Source organism: Anser brachyrhynchus (assembly GCF_964034855.1).
Source record: "Anser brachyrhynchus genome assembly, chromosome: 17".
In the NCBI taxonomy this organism is placed as follows: Eukaryota; Metazoa; Chordata; class Aves; order Anseriformes; family Anatidae; genus Anser; species Anser brachyrhynchus.
The window spans coordinates 7,118,669-7,137,183 of NC_137710.1; the positions used below are offsets into that span (position 1 = coordinate 7,118,669).

Genomic DNA, 18,515 nt, shown 5'->3' on the forward strand with positions numbered 1-18,515 from the left:
TTTGGGGTAGCCATTTCTCTACAGGCAGCTGCTCCCAACAGTTCCTCCTCTGGACACAGTAGGTAGAGAGGATGTGTTTTGTCACCTCATGACAAGAAAGGATCACAATTATGAAAGCAAACCATGTCCAGAAAGAAAACGCTGTGAAGTTAAAAAAGCATAAAAACACAATTTTTCCAACTGAAAATAAATAAATAAAAATCCATGGATGCTTGTCACTAACGCTTTCTAAATGTGAGCTACTGCTTAGGTGACAGGCAGTCAAAAATACGGGTGGATACTAGTTGTAATTCAAGGCATTCCACATCCTGCTATGAACACAGAAACATTTCCAATTACACCAAGTGCTGGAGGAAAAGATAACATTTTCTTTCGTCGATTTCACCCTAAAAACAGAACAAGTCAGTTTCTTGAAAGAAAGCCAACTTTTGCAGGAGACACATTTCAGTGTTTAGTGCAAAAAATATCTGAGTAAACCACTGTGAGGCGATATAATATTGCAAGAAAAAGCAGCATTGGCAGGTGAAATTTTGTGGAAAGGAAATTAAGAATTCCTCATACACATATACCAACATCATCAACTTGGTGATTGCAGGAAAGCAAAAAAGAGCACAAGCAAAGGAAGCCAAAAAACTCTTAGTTTTACAACTATTTTTCTTTGTACTGCTTAGACATTTCCTAGTAAAAGCTTTTTCTTTTTTTGATGGCACATTGTAAAAGTCAGCAAAGGTGAATTTTGACCTTTTAATTCAAAGATTAAGCTGAGCGTTGGAGTCATAGACTCTGCCGTGTGACTTACATACTCAGTCCAAACCACGGAGGTTTTAGGTCAGCAGAGCACAAAGTGCAGCTGCAGACACCAAGGCACAAGGTTGGGGGTGCCTTCTGGCACTGGCTGGAAGATTAGCAACGATTGTTTCAAGAAAAAAATGTATAAAGCAGTTAACATTCATTACAGATTGGAGATCTGAAATAAACTGGCTGTCACCCAAGACATGGCCATATTGAGATTTCCTGTTTGAAACTATCTGTGGTAAAAGAAATGGGACTTGGCGCATCTCTGGTACAGAACAAGTCGTGACGATGACCTGTCTTCAGCTTCAGACTTCCTCCCAACCACCAAAATAAGTTCTGACCAAAAGAAATGTTATGAGGAGGTGCCCGCTGCATGGCCTTCGTGCCCAGGTGACAGTAACCCCATGCCTCATTTCCCCTGCGTGGCACGAGGTGACAGCCTTCGCTTTGCCTGATGGCTCTCTGAGGCAAACAGCGCATTATTTTGTGGGTTTGCGCAGTGATTCACAGAGCACAAGAGGTGCTGTGCTGACACAGTAAATCAAGAATATTGAGCCTCGAGGCTACAGTGTTTGTGACCACGGCCACACGGATGCCATGCTACAAAGGGGAGTTTCCACTGGGAAAGGGCATATTTATTAAAAAATAAATAAATAGATTAAAAAAAGACCTTGAGGCAGGAGGAAGGAGCTGCTTCCCAAAGCACCAGGCAGCTCTCCAGAAGCCCTGCTGTGTCCCACTGGATTCCCAGTAGCAAACAATCATGTAGTAGCTGTCTACTCCTGTGAGGGACCCAGGGGAGGCAGGCCAGCAGCTGTCTACTGTTCCATTATTGAACACATCTGAGAACAAATGTAATCTATTCTTTCCATTTACTTTCCAGGGATTACTGCATGCTGTCTTTGTCTAGAAACCACCACTACTTTGCAAGCCCTCTCCCATCTATTTGCATATCCCTGCTCAGCCTCTGGCTTCTAAGGGCTCCTACCTTCACGACACACCTGGAGATCTCAGGCCTTCTGGCCACGCCATGCTGCAAAGTTGAGCCATGAACATGCAAAGCTGAGCCATGAACATCCAAAGACTGGGAGAAGAGGACCAAGTTTCACAGGGTTCCACTTGGGAACAGGTAGAGAGGAGTTGTGGGTGTAGCGATGTGAGCACAGCTTGGAGATACAGTCTTACGTTCTTTAAATTAAAAATCAGAGCCTGAAGACTCAGATTTGGATTTATCATTGGTTCACAGCTACCTCTTCATTAGCAGTACCAAACTAAGGGACATGCTCCCACACCACATAATGCAGACAGGGCTCCAGTCAAGCAGGGGTAGATTTGTCACATTACTCCCTCTTGCTTTGCTTGCCTTACATAGCAGTATCTGGACCACCAAGGAAAGAGGGGCATTTATCCAAGTTCGCATGCTGTAACAGAGGTATTCTAACAACCCCCTGATTGCAAAGTAAACCCCATGTCTGCACACACCAAAGACGGATGGGCAGAAGAAGATAAAATCTAATGCGATCCCTCTGAAATGGCTCAGATTATTTCTCCCACATCAAGAAGAACAAACATCTTCCCAGCAGATCATCTTCAGCTGGATCCTTACGGCTGCCTCACCAGCAGATCTACCCAGTGGTGCCACTCCTGCATTTTATAACCAAGGCTGGTTGGAGCGAGGTTGAGCTCCTCTCAGATTTGTTATTGCACTAAAGACAGATGGATGACAAGTGTGACTAATCCCTGGTCCCCATCCAAGAGACTTTTCTGGGGCAGAAACATGAAATTACCATTCCCCAGGCTACTTCTGCGCGGTCCCCATTTACTTATGTCAGCTGGTGGCATGGGAAAGAATTTTGCTGCTGCTGGAGGCAAAGAGACCATGGGCAACTCACATGCATACAAGATTTTCTGAAAGCAATCTGTAACTCTTAGGCTCGCTGTTTTTGCTTCAGTATCCTCAGCCCTCAATATACCTCTTCTACAAGAAGAAACAGCTTAAAGTGTCATAAACTGAAACCAGTCTTAACGGGCCTGCACATCACTGCCCAACCTACAGGCAAATGCTCCTGTGTACGGTAAAGGTCATTAAAGGAAGACCCACCCTTCGGAGTAAAAGCTGGCACTTCCAGCATCAGATAACACTCGCCGTAGAGAGATGAAAACTTAAGAGGAAAGGAAGAAGAAAAACAGGACAAAAATAGAGAGAAAATAGATGGAGGCAGTGTTACAAGATGTGCTGATAAGTGTTTTACAGTGAATGAGCAGTTACTTTCTCTCTGCATGAAAGCGGACCTGTCATCGCAGGTTCTGGTCTCAAGAACTTGACTACTGTATTCCGGAGGCCAGTCAGTGCACGTTCACTTTCCTAACGTTACACAGTCCCTGTAATTCACTGCTGGCTGCCCCTATTTCACCACAGAGCTACGCCTCCATCTCAGAACGTGCTGCCCTGTAACAGGACCCCAGTGTTACAGCAAGGTGCTCCCAGGCCTAACCTCAGAGCTAAAGGAGTCAGAAGAGCTTGTTTGCAAATGACCCACCAGAGACCATTTAAGAGTTACTCAAAGAGGCTGTGTAGAGGCCAGGGCTAAGAACAGGAGCCCTTTTGGTACAAATCTGTGACTAGGCTAATGTATACTAACATACGGCGCACAAACCCTTTAAACAGGATAAAGAAACCATTAAACCGAAACCATCGAAAACAAAAACCATGCTTGCAGAGCAGGAAAGGAACAGGGGGAAATGTACACTGCTTTCTGAATGTCTGGCTGAGGAGGAAATGTGTGTGTGTGGGCGGGGAAAAAGCAAAGACCCCAAGGAATCCATTAAATTCAGCATCACCATAATGCACTGCCGGTGTGGAAGGCCTAATTACACTCTAATCGTAGCCTCTAACCCAAAGCACAGACCTGCTTTTCTGAGGTTTGTACCTGGAGAGGCTATACGGCACTTTTCAGACATACTTTTCCTGCTACAATCTCTTGTTCTAATATAAGAGGATGTTTGATGTCCACATGCAACGCGCTGAACCAGAACGCGCTCGCATCTCAGCATCTTGAAGTAATTGAGAGTCCTCAGAGCCAAACATAGAAGTGGTTTAGCAGCCATAAGGCAGTAGCACTTTGCTCCCATGCTGCGTGTTCAGCTGAAGATCTCAAAGCTCTTTAAAATATCACAGTCACAAGAACCTCACTGGAGATGTTATTAAACTCATTTAGCTTGTGGGTAGACTGAGGCCCACACAAGACAGATGATTCTTCCGCTCAAGGCTGATCAGCTCTCTGCAATGACAGATATGGGGGAAGAGCTCAAGATGACCTACTCTTGCTTTCCTTACTTATCCTGAACATTTTTCCATTGCACCGGTAAGGCAAGGAAACATACTGCAAACTTTCCCCCTCATTGTCCTAATTCACTCTCCCGGGGGGGCTGCTCTGAAGCAGAAATTATGAGGCAGCTACCGTGGCTGCTTTTCTCTCTGTGCTACTCATGCAAATCCACTAGCAACTGGAAAGCTCTACTCTCAACGTATATTAGTGGTGGGCAGAAGACAAGCTGGTAGCACAACAACGGGTTTTGGTAGGTAAGAATGCTCGATGCATACCAACTGCCTGTAGCGAGGCGAGATGCATAGAAATAAGGAAAAAAATTGAACCACATTCCTTCTGCCACATTAAGGACACCGATCAATAAAAGTGCTATATTGAGCAGGGTAATAGCATTGCTAAAGATCATTGCTGCTTCTTTAGCTAACAAGTCAGCTCCTGAAAAATCGGTTTTATATGGGAGCTAAGATGTTACATAAACGTTGGCTGAGGTCACCAGCAGGTGTAAACTGATGTAGTTCCATAGACGTTTGTGGAATTGACTTGATCCAAAGTTAGCTTAGGAGCTGAGCACGTAGTATTACACAGTGGTAAATAATACTTCTAAAAACTTGGCACTGGGGAGGGGTCAGACCAGAATGAAGCTTTTTTTTCCCTCCTCTCCTTTAGTTTCAGACATAACAAAGATGGATGTGCTCTGGAGTATTTTATGGCCTGCATTCATAAACAAATGAGGGACTTAAGATGGTCACTTCCAGCTTTAGTACCTTAAAAAATGTCTTTGAATGTTCAAATAAAGCTGAGGACTGCCACCCAACATCTATTGGAGCTTTTCTGGCAGCTGCTCTGTGGATCTCATCTGATCTTGGGAGGGCCCAGCCAGTACTTGAATAGGAGATCAGTTGGGAATACCAGGTGCTGGAGGCTTGAGACTTGATGGGATGCATCCGTGAGTGCTGAGGGACCTGGCCAACATCAACGCAAGACCACTCCATAACCTCTGGAAAGCTGAGGCAATTGGGGCAGTTTCTGAGGACTGGAAGAGAACAAATATCACTTCTATCTTCAAGAAACGTGAGAAGGGTCCAGGGAACAACACCTTGATCTCTGGGGAAGGGATGGAGGATCCTGGAAGCCCTTTCCAAACACATGAAAGATTTTCTGTCCCTGCACCAAGCTGCTAGGAACAATGCGGAGGAGGAATGCACGCTTGCCATAACTACCCTGCTCTAAAGAGGGTTTTATTTGAAACAGATGTGGCCTCTGTTAGGAAAGAGATATAGAGTCTGCTTTCACGACTCTGCTTCCAGACATCTCCACCCTGACCCCAGGAAGACCCCTGAAGGACCACCCCCCTCGATGAAGGAGGAAAAACCTCCACCAAGACAGGAGACCCCTCAGGAATCGTGTAGTGATATGGGCATGGGTGCAGGGTAAAAAGCAGGGGTATTTTGAGAAGGAAGTGCCTGCATACACACAGCATCTGAGATCTGTAGAAGCCCTAATCTGATCTGCTCAGATAAACCCGGGGAGATCATTAAGATTAGCGAGGTTCCAAGGCATAATATCAAGCTGACTTCCCATGGGAATTCGACAACTATCTTTGATAACTTCCCCTTAGTCTCAGGGCCTGTATTTCAGCTGCTGCAAGCAAACAAAAACAGGGAGAATGCACTCAACAGAGATAGAGGGGGGAAAAATGATTTCCTGCAAAAGTCCCCCATATGCCTTGCCTGGAAATGGATTCTGAGGATATGAGTAATGCAAATCCCCGAAGAGCGAAAGAAAAGGCAATACAAGTGCAGCACAGAGAAGGAAACCATGAAACGCTGTGGGGAGGGGACCAGCACCCCACACAGGAGAGTCCTGCATCTGCCACCATGCCCCAGGAGCCAGCAGCTCTGCCCACGGGTGCTGAGCTGACTGCCCATCAGGGGCAGGTTCTTGGGTACCAGCCCAGAGGCGAGAGCTGAAGCCCAGATTCCTGCCCCCTACAAGAATCAGCCAACTCAGCCGGCAGGTTCAGGAGGTAAAGCTGCTCTCGTTGCTCCTTTCAGAACCCCTGGCTCACAGGTATTGTTCTACTTTAATGCCATGAGCCCCAGAACAGGGCTCAAAATGGGCTATCCCATCTTCCAAAGCACAAAGACATTTCACCACGGAGAAAGAAAATGAAGTTTGTTGTTGTTGTTTTTTAACAGGGCCTGATCCCTTACACCAAGCCATGAATAAGTGGAGAGAAAGAGCTCTCTCTATCCATTTATTTCCCCAACCCCAGCAGACGTGTCTCCAGACTCCTCCACAGCTGGTGCCACCGAGCACACCAGAGCAGATGGACAAGCTGCACACAGCTCTGTGCTGGCACTGTTTGCTGTGCTACCTGCCAGGTGTTTGGCAATCAGCGACTTCCCCAGCCCGTAAATCGCACAGGACTCGAAATGAAGTCTCTTGCCTCCACTCCTGGCTTATTAACCCCATGAGGCATTAGGGGACCTTTAGGAACCAGAATGACAGATAAAGGGAAGGCTAATAAAGCAGAAGTGGCTCCCAGACAAACGAGCTTTACTCCCTAGCTGCTTGCACAAAGGTGATTTTGGTCATATCTTTGAAACGTTTATTCCAGCTGCCACTCTGCCGCCTGCCTGCCTCGCGTCTTCACCAGCCCCATAATAGAAATGCACTTAGTTAGCAGCACCCGATGATTTTCTAGAAACCCTAGTGTAACTGTAAGGAAACAAGCAGCAATGTACCTGGCTGTCAGAAAGATGCTTTAGGAGCATTTGTGCCTTGCCCACAAAGACTCAGCTCATGGATCTACATCTCTGAGCACCTTGTGAGGCGCTGGGCTCTCAGAGAAGCCTCCTCTCCCTGGCTTTCAGGAGGAAAACCACCAACAGTTTCAAAAGCAGCAACATTTCTGAGCAACTGCTGCACGGGTACAAAACAAAGATGCTCATATCAGCTGGCTTGCTGGGGGTAAAGGACCACGCAGAGGAGGATCTGGTGTCACTTCTGCCTCTTTCCAGCTGCGGCCTCCACGCAGAGGACAGCACGAACCCAAACCAGGGCTCATCCACCACTTCAGCATCAGAGCCTTGCAGGCATGATGATGACAAGGGACGTCGTGGTGAACCTGTATCACTAATAAGCTGCAGGTCTCTGCATTTTTCACCTTGCTGCCCCTGCCTAGTGAGCAGCATCTCACTAATCTGCTTAGCTCACCTCGCTTCTGCCTCAGGTTTCCTGCCAACAACAACAAAACCCATCCTGCGCATTAGGTACGCCTGTGATCGCAATCACCGAAACCTGTGTTACATCCCGCTCCCCAGGGACGCAGCCTGTGCTCGGAGAAGAAAGACTGCTGTGTTCTCCAATTCCATGCCCCAATCTCTTTAGACAGATTTCACAGTAATTGTAAAGCCAAGCCGCCCGGATTGCGCGCAGCGCCTTCGTTTCAGTGTTTATCCGAGGTGCCGCGTATTTCCAGCTGTGATCTGTCAGCGATTATTTCCATACCCTTCACTTCACCCTTGTATGCAAGCATGTACCAAGGAGCGAGCAGTAATTAAAAGAATTGGGGTCTATTTAATTACCTTCTGACATGATAGCACAACGGCTGCCTTCAAAGCAGCCTGACTCCCCAGCAAATCCAATCTAATGGCATCAGCCTGGGACCCACGTGGCATTAGCACAGGCTGTCTCCATTTGTGGAGAAAAAAAATAAAATAGAAGAGGCAGCAGGTTTCTTATTTCCAGCGAGGAAGGAAACACGTCGCGTTCAGACCAAAAGCTATCACAGAAGCCAATGAAACCTGAAAAGGGAAACATTGAGCGTGGCCTTCAGGCTGCGGAAGCTTTTGGCTCTGGAAGCAGGCTGCGATTACTGCAGAGGAGGCAGGCATTGCCCAAAAGCCACCCACACGAGCTAGAAAGAATCAGTTTCAAAGACTCACCAGTAACTCATTCCTCAAGCAGAGGAAACCTCTGATCCCACACAACTTTCCCATTGCTTCTTCTCAGCTTTTAAGCAGCTGATAGCACTGTGGGAAGGCAGTAACCAAATGATGTGCCTGCTGCAGCCCCCAGCCCCTCCGTGCAGAGCCTGGGAGAAGGGGAAGGGGCCACACTGCTCACCCATAGCCTCTTCCACAAAACTGCAAACACCCACCACCACGGAATATCAGGTGAGGTCAGGACACCTCGGTCAGCATCCCACAGTGCCTGGACTGCGTGAGGGGCCCCTAAAAGGAACGCCAATGGCCTTCTGACAAAGTCCCGGTGGAAACACACGCACTGGGATGCTGGGTCTGAGCAATTCCACCTCCATCTGCTCTGAACTTGCCATCATGTCAGGGTTTGACTGCTTCTCATCGTCACCCTTTTGCTCTGGATCCCAAGGACTGGGTCTATTTCTCACGTGTGCTTGTACTTGTGAAGGTCGCAGCCCTGCCGATGCCAAAGCCACAAGTCACCTCGGTTTTACCTGCGGCTCAGGCAGAGGGCACAGAGCCGCAGGGAGGATTGCCCCCGTCTCCTCTCTGCCTCACAGCAGGCTACCTCGGCCCTCCTGCTGAAGAAGTCAGCTTTTAGCAGCTCGTCTTCCCCAGCAAGCCTCACCTCTGAGCCGTACCCTTGCTCCTTTCACACACCTTCCGCCTAAGGGAAAGACATAAAATTATCTTCAGCGATCTTTGGGAATTAAGGAAGCCTAAATGATGGCTCAAACACCTGCGTACCAGGAGCAAGCTTCAGGCTTTCAGTCCTGCCTTTGGGGATGCTGGCTCCCCACACCAATCCGTTACAAAGTTGCGGTGAAAAGACAGGATGTAGAACCCACAAACTGTTCCTCTGTAGAAAGAAAATGAAAACCAAGTAGAAAAATCTAACCACACGCTCTCTAGCTCATCAAGAGACGACCAGAATGAAAGCAAGGGTGATCCTTCGGGACTGCAGCATCAGCCAGCATCACCAGCCTACATTGCACTTATTCCAGAAGGACCCGCAGGCGCACAGCACCTCTCAGGATACGAGCCTTTAGTTTTGTAAGTCACCCAGAAACTCACAAAACCAGGCCAGATGTTGCTTCAGAAAGATGGGGGCTCATTTCCTTCTAAAAGCAAAACTATTGGTCCCTCTCAGAAATGGATGGGATATGAAAGGAGATTTTTAATGAGGAAAGTTGTGGCTGAGTTGTGCTTCATCAAAAATAACACCCATGATAAGAGCTGATAGGTTCATTAGGACTTATACTAAATACTAACAATAACCACAGCAACTTCATTTTTGTGCTTTTGGCTGGGGATGATGGAGAGATTTTGCCCTCCTTTTCAGTAATTTCGGTGTTTATTTTTCCCTCTTTCTGTCTCACTCCTGAGAACATTGTGTGCTCTTGAACCCTTAGGTTCAATTTGAACTGCCTGCAGAAACATGAAAGCTCTACAGACTGTGGCCTTCCTGCCCTTCAGATTACTCTGTCAAGTTTCACTTCCCTGATACTTGTGCCCCATCCCAAGTTAGGTGAAAACTCTGTACCAGGAAACCTTCCCCGAGTTCTGCCCCAGCTTTCTTTTCCTTCCATTTGTTTTTACAGGTGCAAGACCAAAGGAAAATGTCTTTCTCCTCCTAAAATGCTTTTTAGAAATATTCAAAATGCAGACTGTTCTGGCTGATTTAGGATGGAAGAATCAACATCATGTGTCTGCTCTGCAAATGGCAGGTTCGCTCAGAACCCAGGGAGAATATTCACGTTTATGACTTGAAATTCATTTTCTGGAAAAGTCCTCCAAGCTTTGTTTAAAATTCATTGTTTCTTGTAAACTCATTCACTAGAATATTAATAGAAGGAAAACATATAAAAGGAAGAAATGCAGCTGACAGGAATTTGGTTAAAAATTCAAACCAGTGCTCACAGGACTTTTCAATTTCCCAGCTCTGGGTTGCATAATTTTCAATGCATGGGCACTGAAACAGGCCTGAATTCTAATGCTATTTTGAAAAGAAAAGACATGATGAATGTTTTGGCAGATTCTTGATTTTCTTTTTAGCTCACTGTGAAGTTACGATTGAAAATGCAAGAGACATCATAAAAAAGGAAAGGAGGTGAGGAATATCATTCTAAGCTGCAGGTAGAAGAAGCTGGTGGGGAAGGCACGAGGGAGAAATGGCTAAAATAGTTATTAATGGGGAACTAGTCCATAATTACATAGATCAGTGATACCCAAAAGTTAGCAAAGCCACACTGAATTAGCACCCGAACCCTGCAAGTAGGCACCGACTGTTCATGGCCAGAGCTTTCCTTACCGCAGGCTCTGTGCACGGGGGCTCTGCAAGTCGCAGAAGACACAGGCTCACAGATGGCATCTGCACTCCAGTCACCCCCTGCTTCTCTCCAGCCGTAATTGAGAAAATCACCAGCAATCAGAGGAAGTCAGCTGCTCCAAGCCCATAATGAAACAGGGCTGGAACAGCTGTGCCGCATCTTTTTACAATTATCCTTCCTCCACCTCTCTAACTAATAACGGTTTCATGAAGAACAAACCTTGCTACACCTCATATCCTTCGCAGAAAATACAGATGCCCTGCCTTTGCCTCGTCAGTAGCAGTGAGAGGACAGCACTGGAGAAAGCCACCTCACTGGATCCGTTCAGGTGCTGTTGTGGATGTCAAAATACCATCTGCCAGAGGAGTCAAAATGTGAACTGGTAGCACTGGTGCAGAGGAAAATCTCGCATACGTCGGGAGAAAGAAGTAGCATCTGAAGGTGCAAAGACAAAATGCAAAATGATCTCAGTGACGCACCTTACTCTGTAGGAGCCATTGCATTATACTGCAGGGTCTTCCTGAATTATTGCTTCAATCAAAGTGGGAAAAGAGAGATATCTGAGCCATTAGTAAGGACTGAAGGAAGACAAGCAGTGTACTGCAGCTAGCTCGAGGCAGCTCCCTGTGTGAGAGACAAACTGATGGAAAACGGTTGCCAAAGAGAATCAAAGTTACAGAAGATGAAACCCTGGTAGGGTTATGGCAACCAAAAAACATAGAGTGAACTGCAAACAGAGACTTTAAAATAGCTGTGTCTCCCTTCTGCTCTTAGGGAGCTGAATGCAGAGGCTCGATGAACTCTTGTCATGGCAAAGGAAAGAAAGACAGTGAGGGGGAGCACTGAGTCCTCCCCTGCCCCCAAGACCATACAAAAAAAAAAAAAAAAAGAAAAAAAATGCATGCAGTAAACAACAGTAACCAAGAAAATAAATAACAGGGTATTTCATCAGGTCCTTATTCAAGGAAAAGCAGTTAACCAAGGTCACTGCAACTGTTTTGGGGCTGGAAAATGACTCACAGGAATCAAGCTCACCAGTACAGGACAGAAGGGTGAATATTCCTCATGGGAACTGCAGCTGCAGTTTCAGATGAGCAGAGCACAACCATCTGCACTGGAGCCTGGCTGTGCCAGCTGTATTTCAAGAATTCTTCAGACTTCCAACATCATTTTAGCCATCTTTCATCTGCCACGCAAATCCCACACCCAGCACTTAGCCCACTGTGAGAATGCCAGGAAAAAAATGAACAGTTGAGCATCGACTTGGAGTGGGGCTGAATTCAACACTATCCTCTTCAGAGGGCACAACCAGGCAGGAGAAGCAGCCCAAAGACATTTGTGCCAGCTTCCGAGCCCTTTGGTGACCTACTCCAGCATTGCTTCACTCCGTTGCATAACTGAGAGCAAAGCTGGGGACTCCTGCTGCCGTCCCTCCCTCTCTGCAGCACCAGATAACGGAACGGGAAAGCAACAAGGGGTTCATCCTTAGTGACTCTGATGGGGTCACGCAGCCCCCAGCAATCCCAGCGGCAGCTCAGACGTCTCAGGGGGCAGGCGAGGCCGGGGTGGCCGCACCCGAGCGCTCTCAGTTATCAGCATTTACAAGCAGTGGCTGGGAAGGAGGCCTGGCACCGCACCACGCCAACAACACGCTGGCCACAGCGGTGTGAAATACCACCCAGAGACGTACCAGTGGTGCTACTAAATTAGGCCTTCGGTGCTGTCGACACAGTGCGTGCCTGGGTGCCAGCGAAGCCCTCCCACCAGAAGCGGGACATCAGCCGGGCCCAGCTCATTCGCACCCCACGCAGCACGTGCACGCGCGGCTGCAGGAGGCAGAGCGCTCCGCGAGGAAACCCCCGGGTGGCTGCCGGTTGTGTTATGTGCACGGAGGGAGCTCTTCGCTGCTGAGAAGCACTTGCAGAGCCTCTTCCCAGGATGAAAATTTGCCAGCACAAAGCACACGCTCCCCGGCAGCTAAAATCCTGCCCTGCCAACGTGGCGCGGCTCCGAGCTGAGCGCAGACAGAAGGACGGCCCCTGGGTACACGTCTGCACCAGCACCGCCAAGTCTGCATAAATCACAGAGCCATTATCAGGGGTAAAATTAGCTCCTGTTACTGACAGCATCTATCACTCATTCCTGCTCTAATCTCTACCAGGGGAAGGATTTACAAGCAACAATGATGAAAGAGAAGAGGGGAAAAAAAATCAAAGTGATACAGAGGGGAAAAAAAAAAAAGAGGCAAAGATAACAAAAGCACTTGTGAAGCTGGAAGAAACAAACTACATTATATTACAGGGACCAAGGGATCCTTATCACGGACAGATAAGATTTTCATTCAACGTGTTGGGATTTTTATTTTTATTTTTAACTACTTAAGAAGATTCAAATTCATTGCCAGGTACCTCCAGCTCTATCAAGGTGTTCTTTTAGCCACGCATCACCACAACAGCTTGGCTCAATAAAAATCCCAGGGAAACACATTCAATGGGAGAGGCATCAAAGGGAAAGAGATATTGTAGGAATCTGACTGAACAGGTACTGGAGCTAAAGATGGGGATAAGATGAAGCTCAGATTTTATGTCAACATTATCCTCTAAAAGGTTTATTAACCATCTATGAAGGGTTTGTTAAAAAAAAAGAACAAGTAATCTGAATAATCGTTTGTGATGATCATAACCCACAGATCAGTGGATAGTAGAGTATTATATAGCCCATATTAGTAAATGACTACATAATGCAGAAATTAGTGAGCCGTTATGAAAATTGTTCTTCAAGTGAAATATGGCCAGGAGAAGAAAGCAAACCACCAACAGAGCTGTTTGTTAGCTCCCAGAGACTCTCTGCTTTTTTTGCCCTCAATAAACTTCTCTATTTCTTGGCAGAATTAATCACCTCAGACAAATGAAACTTGTGGATGCCCTACTCACCAAGCGGCCTGTGGGACAGGCCCCTTCCTTCCCCGGGAGCGTGCAGCTAACGCTGAACTCCCCTGCAGACAGCGGTACCTCAGCCGTCCCTGTTAACATCACTGAATAACGGTGTGATTTAGAAGTGCCTTTTATTCAAAGAGCTCAGAGCAGCCAATCGATAATTATTAATGAAGCTGTACAGCACAGCACATCCATTCACACAACTACAGCTGAGGTTACGCTGCTCATTTTGCCATCGCCGGGCCAGAAGAGCCAGCCTTCAACTTCCAGCCTGGCTTCATTTCACGTGGCCAGCTGGAGATATCAGGGGCTTAGTCTGATCCAAATTGTACATGAGGAGGGAAAAAATATAGTGAAGGGCCTGCCCCAGCTTTGCAACCTCACCACAGGCAAGTCTCCCACGAGGTTTCTCCAGCATTATTACCAACAGCCAGCGCTGTCTGCTCCCAGGCACCCGTTTGGACGGGAACGCCTGTAGGGTATGGGCTGCTGGGAGCTGGGAGGGAGAAAGCCCAGTGCTCCCCGAATACACCTGCTGAGCTGCTACCGTGCAGGGCCTCAGCAAACGGAAAACATGCAGCTGGTGTCCCTGTACAAGTCAGAGTTTCTCCTACCATGAACCGCTAACTCAGATTAATTCCTTAGGATATTATCTTAGCCTTCCTCCTAACGGCATCCTCACCTTCCTCTCCTTCCCCTCCAAGGCAAGGCATCAACATCTCTCTCCAAACAACACTGCAACGAGTGCAAGGAAACTGCCCACTGCTAAGAGAAGCTATATGTATGCATATGTGCTTTGGGAAGTCTAATTTGCATTTCTGGGCCTCAGAGTGCCCCTAATACAATTTACAGTGGGTTGTGAAGATTGCCATCCCAGTTAATCAAATATAATAAATAGCTCTGGCTGAGCAGATGACTCTCCTACAGCACTGTGGTTATCAGAGGGATCGGTCTTAATTTGAGACTCCATTCATCAGCCCTGCTAACAGGATTGCACAGAGAGTGATATTTGACAGAAGTGTTTTCGAAATTCCTAAATGGAGTGTGCATTGATGGAGACAAGATGGATGTTTCCATTAGGGTGACTGTACAGGACATCTCACCGTCTCCCCTTCCCACCCCGTAATGAACGACTGACAGACACGTGCCATTACAGTGTACATCACGGCCACAGGTTCCCTCTTGTTTTGTTTAAAGAAAAATAATGAATTCAACATACAGGGGACAAAGGGTGGCAGGAACCAGGCAGCGGCCTGTGCTCATGGCTGTACATCACGCAGAGCTCTGAATTTCCACGTGGAGAAGGCGGTGATTACTGCAGGGCTCAGAGGGACACGCACGCACCTGCACAGGGAGCCAGCCCAGAGCTGCCACAGCACCTTCCCACAGCCCTACCAAAGGGTTTGTTAAGGACAGAAGGCCAGAAAGGACTTCCTGATTTATCAATCCCCGTACCCTGCAGGCAGAAGTGTCACATAATCCCATTCTCCACATCATCATGTATGGTTTTTGGACCCCACCACTGTCACTGGGCAAGGTTCCAGACCCTCACCACTCCAAGTTTGTTCTTTATCTTATGCTGCAAGAATGGTTCTCCCTGATGGACACGTCCTTCACCATACACTCAAGGAGAAGAAGTAACCCTTCTCAAACTTTACTTTGCTAGGCTGGACATCCCAGCCTCTTTAACCTCCACTCAAAACCTAGGTGACTTTTTTACAGCTATCCCAAACATCTTCCTTGGTCACCAGGGGTGAGCTCTTTGCACTTCAGCATTAACACACCTCTGCTTCTATTAGAAGCACCAGAGTAGATATATTCCAGCTATGTACAAAGCCACCTCTAGTAACTCTTCCCTGCACCTTGACAAATCCCCAGTTTCACAGGGGAAGGGAAGGATGCACTCAGATTTACAGTGCAATAGGACTCGTGCTGCACAGCAGATGACAACTGTGGTACAGCCTGGCTGTGGGTACAAGCCCTGTTGCAGCTGGGTTTGTCCTGTACAGATGCTAGCCTCTGGGCCTCTGAAGCTCTCTGGCTTGCTTTTACCTCCACTTCACATGGATGTGGGGCGATTCATCCATTCTTGGGAAGAGCTGTGATGAAACAACCGATTTGATAGAGAGAGGTAGATCCACCTACAGTAATGCAGGCAGGTTGGACCTGTTTGCTTTGAGAAAGCTCTCCTGGAGCAGATTACACCTGTGACAAGGGGTTAACGAAAGACAATTCATCACCACCACCCTAGACATACACATTTTGAGAAGTGGTTGAGAACAATTTTCAGCAGAAAGCCAAGCTCTGCCATTTCCTGGGAGAAGGACAAGGCAAAGCCATTTTCACTTTGCACTCTTCATTTGGAGCTGCTCCCTTTGGCAGGAACAAAGGGGACGGGAGACATGCTGGAAAAAGCTTCTCAGCTCATGCCTGGCTGTTCCAGCAAAGACCTTGAATAGCCATGGGGCCAAGAGCTTTTGTCCCTATGTGGGAAATCATTATCACTGCGAATCCCCCACAGAGACAGCACCCATGTTTGTGGGACAGAGGGGAGCTGTGACAGGTCAGCAAGGAATAGGAGAAGGAAAAATACAAGGAAAGAGGGAAACTCATTCTGCAAGTCAACAACAGTTTGGCATTTCCAAGTTAAATACAAACGGAGCCTCTGTCCGCATGCTTCATTGTAACACTGTTGCTCTAAATCCCCTTTTATCCCTTTAATTATGCATGAAAAAACCACGCGACCTCCCTGCTCGAATGCTCAGCCGAGCAGCGGCTCACAGTGCAGAAGGCTCATTATACAGCTTTAGCAGGGCTGAGTGCTCTGAATTATTTAAATCTCCATTAAGCCTCCACTACGGCACATCTATGTGATAAACGGATCAGGTGCTGCTGGATTTCTCCCCTGGCCAACCCGCTCTCCCTTCGCCTTCCCCCTCTTCTTCCCTCCTCCTGCAGAACTCAGTAGGGAAGGGAGATAATTGCCAAGAGGAAAGGAGTTTGCACTCGTGCTATCAAGTGTTTCATTGTCAGTTAAAAGAGGCCAACTGAGCCAAGTAATAAAGACACTTAATCAGGATTAGCGCTAGAGGGCACGATAAGGTGGTCAATGCATAACTTGTTTAATGGCCATTTTATTGTTTAAATTAAATAAAACTTAAATCATTACGCTTTACTTAAGTAGCATGAATGCCCTGTCCCTGCAGCACCACTGCAGGAGCATGTAGAGGAGGTTGGGTACTGTCAGAGACAGGGCAGTCGGGTGGTGATGGGGCTCAGCGTACCCAGTACCCAGCGTAGGAGGTGGTGGGTTTTGTCCTCCCCGTGTGCTTCTTGCACGCCTCTGTTCTGCAGGCAGCATCCTATGGAGGGTGATGGCCCAAGGAGAAGCTGGGAAGGGTGGACTGAGAAGTCTCCGAAAACAGTTAAAGTGGGAAGGTCTGCAGAAAAACCTTCAAGCTCCAAGGAAGAAGAGAAACACAGAAGAGAAACACAACAATCCCTGCAGGTTCCCTGGAAGTAGGAGAGGTCATCCCAGACATTGAGGAGAGTCTCTTAATCCCAGTGAAGCAAATGGCAACATCAGCTCCCCTTAGAGAAAGTTTCCTGCTGCCACAAAACTGTCCAAGCGTGAAGGGATGAGGGAGAAGGAGGCTGTTGTCTTGGCACTGCTGCCCGAAACACCTCTTCACAGCTTGGCCAGACCCCTTGGCAGACCTACCAAGCAGCATCCCAAGGTAGATGCCAAGGGCCACAGCAAGAAAAGCTCAGGTTAACACTTTCTTTCCCTTGGTTTCTTGCTGCCAGGGACCAACAGGCAAAGGTGGTATCAAGTCTGGACACCCAGCAGCTACAACTTTAGAAAAGAAATAACAGAGGATCTGGGTAGAAACACTTTCAGAATATTTCTGGTTTTGGAGAAAAGCCCTTTTTAATGGAGAACACCGACAGCTCCTAATATGCCTCCTTGCCCATCTCGATGCTGGCAAAGAGAAAGACCGCCACCGTCCTCCCATCGCATCAGGCCAGGGTTGCTGAAGAGCTTGGCAGCCCTGGGAGTTCATCGCGGTGGCACAGTACGCACTGCCACGGCATCAGGCACCACCTGAGGTGCAAACAGCCCCCAAAACAAGCCCTCAGAGCAGTCCACAATGGTGAGCTCAGTAAGGAAAGCAACAACCCAACACTACAACTATTACCTCAAATTCACAACTCCCTGACCCTCAAAACAAAGCTAACGGGATTTAGCTCCTGCTCAACCACAGCTCTGAGTGAGACCAAGTCCTGAGGCCTCCACAGGCTTTGGCTCCTCTTCTGCACGGTGGAGATAAGAGTCCATCTGTTACCCCTCGTGTCTGTGGCAAGGCCAGAGCATCACGATGGGCTTTGGGCGGTCAAGATAAATGGCTCTGCTCTCCCTGCCGCCTCAGGAAGCGCTCGCTGAACGGGGCAGGAAGCAGGTGGGGACAAGTAGGTGCTTTCTCAAATAACAGCGCAAGTGGAAAATGTGCTGATGGGGAAAGAAAAAGCCTTTGGTGTTAAAAATAACCTCTGTCAGGAAAAAAAAATTAAAAGAAGCCTCTCGTTTTAAAAGTTTCTCTCCATATTTACTTGAGAAAAATGAAGACAGCTCGGTGGCAGCATTTTCTTAAGACTTGAGAAATAGATGGCAGGACTCTAGAGACAGGTTTCTCTCATATATCACTCCCTTCCCCTCCCAGTCTCTGGGGGACACGTGTTGCTGTGACATCTTTTACCGAGATTTACGGAGCAGTCATCCTGTCAGGGATGTGAAGGCAGCCTTGCTGCCATGACGCTGCTGTTGAGCCCGCGCCACGCTCAGGAGGCAGCACTTAACCTTGGTTTTAAGCTCCAGCTTCCAGCCAGAGAGACAAGGGAGACAAAGAAAAAGCTCGAGCCGCCACGCTGCCACCAGCTTTGAAACCTGTGTTTATTTTGCTGCTCTAGCAGTGCTTATTTCTTCAAGAAGCAGGGAAGCGATTAGGGCTGGGCATCCCGTTCCTGCTCCCCCCGGGGCAGCCCGGGAAGGCCAGAGCAGCTCCTCACGGCATCCCTCAGTGCATCTTGCTCCTGCCAGCTCCCAGCTGTATTTTAAAAACACCGTGAGTCAGGCATGAG

At 47.7% G+C, this 18,515-nt stretch overlaps 1 long non-coding RNA gene across 1 annotated transcript; it reads right to left on the reverse strand.

Annotated features, from left to right (window-relative positions):
* Positions 1–5,168: 5,168 nt before the first annotated feature.
* Positions 5,169–18,301, reverse strand: LOC308179179. Its single transcript, XR_013940204.1, has 4 exons — positions 10,422–18,301; positions 8,858–8,969; positions 8,739–8,777; positions 5,169–8,567 (listed from the first exon to the last, which is right to left on the reverse strand). It is a non-coding gene; the product is annotated as an uncharacterized lncRNA (long non-coding RNA).
* Between the last annotated feature and the right edge of the window lie 214 nt (positions 18,302–18,515).